The sequence below is a fragment of the Hyla sarda genome, chromosome 1 (assembly GCF_029499605.1).
Source record: "Hyla sarda isolate aHylSar1 chromosome 1, aHylSar1.hap1, whole genome shotgun sequence".
Lineage (NCBI taxonomy): Eukaryota > Metazoa > Chordata > Amphibia > Anura > Hylidae > Hyla > Hyla sarda.
In genome coordinates, this window is record NC_079189.1 from 99617663 (window position 1) to 99626801 (window position 9139).

General features: G+C 41.8%; 1 protein-coding gene across 4 annotated transcripts in view; it reads right to left on the minus strand.

Moving 5' to 3' along the window:
* SGCZ (sarcoglycan zeta) overlaps positions 1-8579 on the minus strand; it is a 1079134-nt gene extending 1070555 nt beyond the window's left edge. For 2 of the 4 annotated variants that reach the window (XM_056558613.1, XM_056558604.1), the window contains exon 1: positions 7441-8579. The gene's annotated coding sequence lies outside the window, so the exon portion shown is untranslated. The remainder of the gene's footprint in view (positions 1-7440) is intronic. The other 2 variants (XM_056558590.1, XM_056558597.1) reach the window with 1 other exon arrangement.
* Positions 8580-9139: the final 560 nt, after the last annotated feature.

The window sequence follows — 9139 nt, forward strand, 5'->3', positions numbered from 1 at the left end:
AACAAAATTCTACAGAAAGATGTGTCATTCTTTTAACTTTTACATGTAGCTGTTAAATATTCATGATTGGAGGAAAAGTTATCTTTTTTTTTGTGCTTTTTTTTAATGCTTTCAGAAACTAGAGAGAGCAGACCCAAATATTGTCCTAATACAGTAATGTCTTATATATTCTTGCCAATCACTTAAACCTTGAAAATCCTGCAATGTGTACTTTTTTAGCCAGTTGTTAGCCAGTGTTATTCATCCAGAGGATCAAAGGTAAGAAATGAAGCAACACTGTAAGCAGTTAAAAAAAAAAAAGTATATATATATATATATATATATATATATATATATATATATTCTTCTATTTTCTAAATTTGTGTGTCTCTATAATTACAGCCTAAAAAAAAATAAAAAAGAAACATTGAAAGGCTAATCCTACAGATTATGTGTTATTCCCTTTCTTCTGTTCCCTAGTTGTTGCTAGTCAAGAGAAAAGGCAGAGTGGGTGGAGTAACACGTGACATTAACCCCTTCCCGCTACAGGACGTATGTCATATGGCGACGGTCCCGGCGGCCATCAACGGCTGGGACCCACGGCTAATACCAGACATCACCGATCACGGTGATGCCCGGTATAAACCCTTCACACACGGCAATCAAAGTTGATTGACGCGTCTAAAGTGAAAGTAAACATTACCAGTTAGCTCAGTGGTGCTGTTCGGGACTGCCGCACTGAAATCGCGGCATCCGAACAGCTTGCAGGACACCAGGAGGATCCCTACCTGCTTCTGATCGCCTAATGACTGTTCCATGCCTGAGATCCAGGCAGGAGCAGTCGAGCGACTATAACACTAATCAATGCCAGGCTCTTGCCTGGTAGTGATCAGTGTAGGAAATCAGTGTGTGCAATGTTATAGTCCCCTATGAAAATAAAGTGTTAATAAATGTGATTTAACCCCTTCCCTAATAAAAGTCAGAATCACCCCCCCCCCATTTTCTTATTTAAAGAAAAAAAACGATGTAAATAAAATTAAATATAAACATATGTGATATTGCTGCGTGTATAAATGTCCGAACTATAAAAATATAACATTAATTAAACCACACGGTCAATGGCGTCACTTTTTATACTGTAAAAAAAATGAATAAAAAGCGATAAAAAAAAGTCCAATCAAAACAAAAATGGTACAGATAAATACTTCAGATCATGGTGCAAAAAATGAGCCCTCATACATCCCCATATGCAGAAATATAAAAAAGTTATAGGGGTCAGAAGAGGCCATTTTTAAACGTATACATTTTCCTGCATGAAGTTATGATTTTTTCCAGAGGGAAGACAAAATCAAACCTATATAAGTAGTGCATCATTTTAACCGAATAGACCTAGAGAATAAAGATAAAGTGTAATTTTGACCGAAAAATGCACTGCGTAAAAATTGAAGCCCCCAAAAGTGACAAAATTGTGTTTTTTTCTTAATTTTTTTTGCACAATTATTTTTTTTTCCATTTTGCCATGGATTTTTGGGTAAAATGACTAATGTCACTGCAAATTAGAATTGGTGGCTCAAAAAATAAGTCATACTATGGATTTTTAGGTGGAAAATTGAAAGGGTTATGATTTTTAAAAGGTATGGAGGAAAAAACAAAAGTGGAAAAACAGAGAAATGCTATGTCCTTAAAGAGTTAAAGAGGTTAAAGGGTTAAAGAGGTACTCCGCTGCCCCAGCATTGGGAACATCTTGTTTCGAACACTTGGAGTGGGCGGCAGGGGTCATGACATCACAGCCATGCCCCCTCAATGCAAGTCTATGGGAGGGGGCATGACAACTGCCATACCTCCTCCCATAGACTTGCATTGAGGGGACATGAAGTCATGAGGGGGGTGGCCGTTACATCACGACCCCCGCCGCCCGCATCCAGCGTTCTGAATGAACGGCAGTTGCTTCACAGAGATTGCGGGGGTCCCAGCTGCAGGACCCTCGCGATTAGACATCTTGTCCCTATCCTTTGGATAGGGGATAAGATGTCTGGGAGCAGAGTACCCCTTTAAGATGAGACTACACACAGGTTTTTTTTGTTTGTTTGTTTCTATTCTGTAACCATTGAGACAGACACATTTAGCATTTATTTTATTAATAATAATAATAATAATAATAATAATAATAAAAGGTCAACTAACCTTCCAAAATCCTAGTGCAATATCTTGACCATCAATATGAATAATAATTAATAGAGGTATGTACTGGTTGAATATTGTGTAATTTATTTAGCAATACATATATTTTAAAAGTAGCTAAGTTGTCACAAAATTTTATTATGCCCTTCCTAAAATGAGTGTGCGTGACTTGTGCCACATATTTGTGCTCCTTCTGCCCACCCTACTCCTTGTTGTATTGGTAATAATTGGTAATAATTCAAGAGAGTTGGCTTTCTAATTTAGAAAGAATCTCTCTCTCTCTTCATCTCTCTCTCTCTCTCTCTCTCTCTCTCTCTCTCTCTCTCTCTCTCTCTCTCTCTATATATATATATATTACATAGCTGAATGTGCTGACAACAAAATCACACAAAAATGGAATCAAATTTATCAACCCATGGAGGTCTGGATATGGAGTCACACTCAAAAATCAAAGTGGTAAACCACACTACAGGCTGATGCTATTTTGATGTAATGTCCTTAAAACAAGTCAAAATGAGGCTCAGTAGTGTGTATGGCCTCCATGTGCCCGTATGACCTCCCTATAATGCCTGGAGAAGCATCTGCCAACTCCTGGACAGTCTGTGGTGCAACGTGGCCTTGGTGGATGGAGTGAGACATGATGTCTCAGATGTGCTCAATCGGATTCAGGTCTGGGGAATGGGCGGGCGAGTCCATAGCATCAATGCCTTCCTCTTGCAGGAACTGCTGACACATTCCAGCCACATTAGGTCTAGCATTGTCTTGCATTAGGAGGAACCCAGGGACAACCGCACCAGCATATGGTCTCACAAGGGGTCTGAGGATCTCATCTCAGTACCTAATGGCAGTCTGGCTATTTCTGGTAAGTACATGGAGGGCTGTGCGGCCCCCCCAAAGAAATGCCACCCCACACCATTACTGACCCACCGCCAAACCGGTCATGCTGGAGGATGTGGCAGGCAGCAGAACATTCACCATGGTGTCTCCAGACTCATGTCTGTCACGTGCTCAGTGTGAACCTGCTTTCACCTGTGAAGAGCTTCGGGCACCAGTGGCGAATTTGCCAATCTTGGTGTTCTCTGCCAAATGCCAAACATCCTGCACGATGTTGGGCTGTAAGCACAACCCCCACCTGTGGATGTCGGCCCTCCTACCACCCTCATGGAGTATGTTTCTGACTGTTTGAGTGGACACATGCACATTTGTGGCCTGCTGGAGGTCATTTTGCAGGGCTCTGGCAGTGCTCCTCCTTGCACAAAGGCGGAGGCAGCGGTCCTGCTGTTGGGTTGTTGCCCTCCTACGGCCTCCTCCATGTCTCCAGATGTACTGGCCTGTCTCCTGGTAGCAACTTCATGCTCTGGACACTACACTGACAGACACAGCAAACCTTCTTGCCACAGTTCACATTGATGTGCCATCCTGGATGAGCTGCACTGCCTTAGCCACTTGTGTGGGTTATAGACTCCGTCTCATGCTACCACTAGAGTGAAAGCACCGCCAGCATTCAAAAGTGACCAAAACATCAGCCAGGAAGCTTAGGAACTGAGAAGTGGTCTGTGATCACCACCTGCAGAACCGCTACTTTATTGGGGGAGTCTTGCTAATTGCCTATAATTTCCATGTGTTGTCTGTTCCATTTGCACAACAGCATGTGAAATTGATTGTCAATCAGTGTTGCTTCCTGAGTGGACAGCGTGATTTCACAGAAGTGTGATTGACTTGGAGTTACATTGTGTTGTTTAAGTGTTCCCTTTATTTTTTTGAACAGTATAACAATATATACCTAATACATGCCCCATGACATCTTGTATGATACATACATAAAGTAACATAAAAATTCTCAATGGTGGGTATTGAAAACTTTAGATTCATTTAAATAGATAGATAAATATAATAGATGAATAGATAGATAGATAGATAGATAAAGATAAATGTAGGCAGCACACCAGGATTCGTGCAAAATTAAAGTGCTTTTATTCCAAGGAACAAGACACCGTTTTGGCGATCTCACACCGCCATGGCGGTGTGAGATCGCCGAAACGTTGTCTTGTTCCTTGGAATAAAAGCACTTTAATTTTGCACGAATCCTGGTGTGCTGCCTACATTTATCTTTATTGGAAAACGGACCAGAGCATCGAGGTCTTAGGGCTAGCACCCACTCAAAGCAGTTATTTGGAGGTGCTGCTTCAATTGGGATTTCTAGATAGATAGATAGATATAGTAAATATTTGAAACTCTACAAACACAAGGTCTACCCTTCATATTATTTCATCCACACAAAATAAGTCAGTAGAAGTGTTTTCTCACTGCATAAAAATGATTCTACAAGAAATCAGATTTTAACCAATAGTCTTGGATTAGAAGGGGAGTGGTGTAGGGCACAGCCGCGGTTGCTGGTAAAAAGTGAAGAATTACAATTTAGCATATTCATATAGTTCCCACATACAGCTAAACTCCAAGTGGCATAGATGTTCATGTCATGCCCCTTTTACCCAGAAGGAGATAGTGAATGCATGAGAAAAGTGCACTCAGGTAATTTGATTGACCTAGTTCACCTAGAGAATGACTCCTGACACGACTCCTGACAAGTTCATATCCTCATATACAGAATACAGTGATTTGCTATAATGGCTAGCATACAAACTATATCATTAGCCAAGGCAGCCTACAGAGCCCTACACATTTTTCAGAAGCTTAATAGAGAAAATCTATTTTTAGAGCAGAATAGCAACAATAGATTTTATTTATGTATTTATTTATTCATCAGTCATACACTTGCTTAGCAACATTAATGTATTTTAAGACATTGCCCAAGAAGCCATGTGGATGTTTCCTTTATTGCAATCTCATGCTATAATATATCACCCACAATAACTTCATTACCAAGTCAAGTGCATGCGGTCATTGGTGATGGATGGAATGCAAATAAATCGCAGGATAAAGAGTGGTAACTGAATGATACTTAGTAACAGATAAGGCAAAGAGAAGTTCAAAAGCATCTGTCTATAGCGGAGCAGTACTTTGCTGTGCATCATAAATCACTGATAATAGTAGATCATGTATGGAGTGCAGCACCTATATAATGCATCCTGTGAGACCGCACAATGCTTGCTTATTTCTATATGATCAGTAGTGATGAGCGGCCATATTCCAATTAGCGATATTTCATGTATAGAGGAATATTCATCCTATATTCGCAAATTTTGCGTATTTGTTATACTCGCATATTCGCGTATTCGAGGAAGAAAACAGTGAGGGGGTGGGCAACTTTACTATTGGTTGCTAGGGATGTTGTTGATAACCTCTGACAAGTGTATTTGCCTCATTCTAATTGGCCCACAAGTGAAAAGAAGGAATATGTGAATATTCACATATGCCAATATGCGCATATGTGGAAAAAAGTGAATATTCGTCATTTCGAAAATATATAGCGAATATATTTGCAATATTTGCGAATTTGCGATAAAAATAAAAAATGCGAATATTCAGGGCCAACACTTATGATAAGTGTAAAATAATAATTACCGTATTTTTCACCATATAAGATGCCCCTTTTTTTCCCCAAAACTGGGGGGGGGGGGGGGGAGTTGGTGCGTCTTATACAGCAAATACACATTAAAACCTGTCCTATCGCGGCGGTCCCCTTCAGCCATCGTCTGGGACTCGTGGCTAATACAGGGCATCACCGATCGTGGTGATGCCCTGTATTAACCCTTCAGACGTGGTGATCAAAGCTGACCGCCACATCTGAAGCGAAAGTGACACTAACCCGGCTGCTCAGTCAGGCTGTACAGAATCGCCGCAGTGAAATCGCGGCGTCCCGAACAGCTTAAAGAACACGGGGAGGGACCTTACCTACCTCCTCGGTGTCTGCTTCATGCCGGGATCCCCTGCATGGCCGGCGCTCTCCTTCGTTGCCATCACGTCGTCGCGTACGCCGCCCCATCATCCAATAGGAGCGGCGTGCGTAGCGAAGGAGAGCGAGGATACCCGGCAGCAGAGACGTCCCAGAGAGACGGGGACACGAGACAGCGATGGAGGGCGACATCCAGGGCAGTGGTGACGGATCCGGAGCGGCGGGGACATGTGAGTATTACCTCCTATACCAGTGGTCTTCAACCTACGGACCTCCAGATGTTGCAAAACTACAACTCCTGGCATGCCCGGACAGCCAACGGCTGTCCGGGCTTGCTGGGAGTTGTAGTTTGGCAAAATCTGGAGGTCCACAGGTTGAAGGTTCAGAATCTTTTTTTTCTAGATTTTCATCCTTTAAAATTGGGTGCGTCTTATATGGCGAAAAATATGGTAATAATAACAATAGCAAACATATATATAAGGATCACTGAAGAACGTGTATCCACAATAAAAGGAATAAACCAATCCTAAATGCATAGCTATAAAATGTATGACACATTGTATCCACCTTCTAATACTCACATCAGCAGTTATGGTATGTGTAGATGTGATACATTACATATGAAGCAGAATGTGGTCAAACAATATATACAGCAGTATATAGAGGTCTCATCTTCAGAGCTTGCATTTAACACTAGCAGGGACATGAGTGATAGAACAGAGGACCATCACTAGTACTTCACTAAAGCTGCCTTTCAACTACATAGGAGAGCATTCACAACATGAAAAAGAAGTGACTCCCCCTTGTATTACTTCTGTTACTCCCCTATGAATTGAAGTATTTATAAAACATTGCATCTGTGGTCATTGTCTTTACAACTGGACAGGATCCAGGCTAAGTTTTATTGAAAAATAACTATATGTTATGAAGAGTCATAGTCAAAATATTTAGAATTCAATGTAAGAGTGGATGAGAATGGCTACATCACTGCTACAAATATGTTCGAAGTGGAATGCATTGTGGGCTAGACAGAGAAGGCTGACTGCTTATATGACCTACTAAACAGCATTACTGTCAGGATGGGCTATTCTATGGCTATATACTGTATACAATGTGTCATTTTATTTACAATCTGTTTGTGGGCAAAACAAGACAATCCAGATTCCATAACGATGTGGAAGAAAGTTCTACCTGCTGATACCCCAATTCTTTATATCAGTGTTTCCCAAGCAGGGTACCTCCAGCTGTTGCAAAACTACAACTCCCAGCATGCCCGGACAGCCTTCGGCTGTCCGGGCATGCTGGGCGTTGTAGTTTTGCAACAGCTGGAGGCACCCTGCTTGGGAAACACTGCTCTCTCTATACACATGGCAGCTTTAATTTATTTATTTATTATTTTTAATCTTTTTTTTTATAGCTCCTACCTTCTTTTCCTAGGGACTTTATCCGTGCATCAGGAAAGTTGGATAACAAATGTAGACTCAGAAAGTCGTCCTGGTCCTCCAGACCCTGGCTGTGATTTCTTTCATGATCTCCTTATGGACCAGGAGTATGGATGATCTAGACAATAAACCAATTCACTCAGCTTCTGGCTGGTAAGCGACAGGTGATCGTGGACAGACAGAGACCCCCTGTGATGTGTGTTGGAGATAAATAGCAATTCTCTGATCTGACTATTTATATCCTTTCTGCTACAAAGCAGAGGATTGCTGCATCCTAAGAAGCTGCTTCCTTGGACATCATGCGGCAGAATGCAAAGAAATGTGTTCAAACTAGGAAGCAGGAGATGTCATGAAACCATTCCTTGGTCAGGCAAAGCCACATGAATGATGATCAATTGCAGAACAACCCAGCTTTCTCCTAAGACTTAGCTGGAATGACCACAGCAGATGACACTTTCAGGTGTCCTCCTCCAAAATATGCTGTTGTCTCCAAAACCATGAGGGCTTTGCTCCTCTGGAAGGGTGTTATGTCAAGACAGAGCAGAGAATCTAAGGAGGCTCTTCTGAAGATGAGAGAGAGGGACAGAGATTTGCTTCTCTTGCTTGTGCTGTGTTACTGTCCTTCACCAGCAGGTGACTGACTTCTCTACTCTCTTCTCTGGGCCAGCACTGAAGGGATTTCTCTTCTCTGTCAAGAGCAATGCTGCTTCCTTTCCCATGCCTGCTGGGTCTTAGTGCTGCTTTGCTTTTTTCACATTCACATTAGCTGGCAGTGACAGGGTCTATGCAATTCTGCAAGTTGGCTGCTGTTGTGGTGATGTGTGCTCTTCCTGCTTTCTTGGAGGCAGCAGGAGCTCACAGGATGCATCCAGATGGGAGATGTTTTATGCGTTTTCTAGCATCCTTCCTCACTGGGCGTCCATGTATTGCTGCAGTACCAGCAGGCTGTATAGAGAAGAAGCAGATTCCTTCCTCCAGCCTGCATGTCAAAGAGTTTCTGCAGAAGTGGAGGCATGAGCTGATGTATACTGACTGTGCTGCCTGCTATCTCCTCCACTGCAATACAGCACAGTCTTCTAATGAGAAACACAGAGGGTTCTTTCAATGCTTTCCAAGTAAGAGAAACATAAGAGTTATCAAAGTTTTATCTCCCTGCTTCCTTCCCTGTGCTGTCTCTGGTCCTGGATCAGAGAAGGACCTTTACTTGCTTATGGGGAGGGAGGAATCTCACAATGTGGCAGCCGGTTTAAAGGGGTTATCCAGGAAAACTGTATATATATATATATATATATATATATATATATATATATATATATATAGAAGAAAACACGGAAGAAACGGCACTCCAGGGATTGTAATCCAAAAAATTGTTTTATTCACCCATCAGTGAGATGCAACGTTTCGATCCACAATCCGGATCTTTATCAAGCATGCTTGATAAAGATCCGGATTGTGGATCGAAACGTTGCATCTCACTGATGGGTGAACAAAACAATTTTTTGGATTACAATCCCTGGAGTGCCGCTTCTTCCGTGTTTTCTTCAATTATCTGGGATCTTGAGTCGGACCCCTGGAGCTTGTGCACCCACTCTGGACTATAAGTCCTCCACTGTGCCTTACCTCACTTTCCTTTGCTTTTATATATATATCTATAAATTTTCCTGAATAATATAAAATAGTG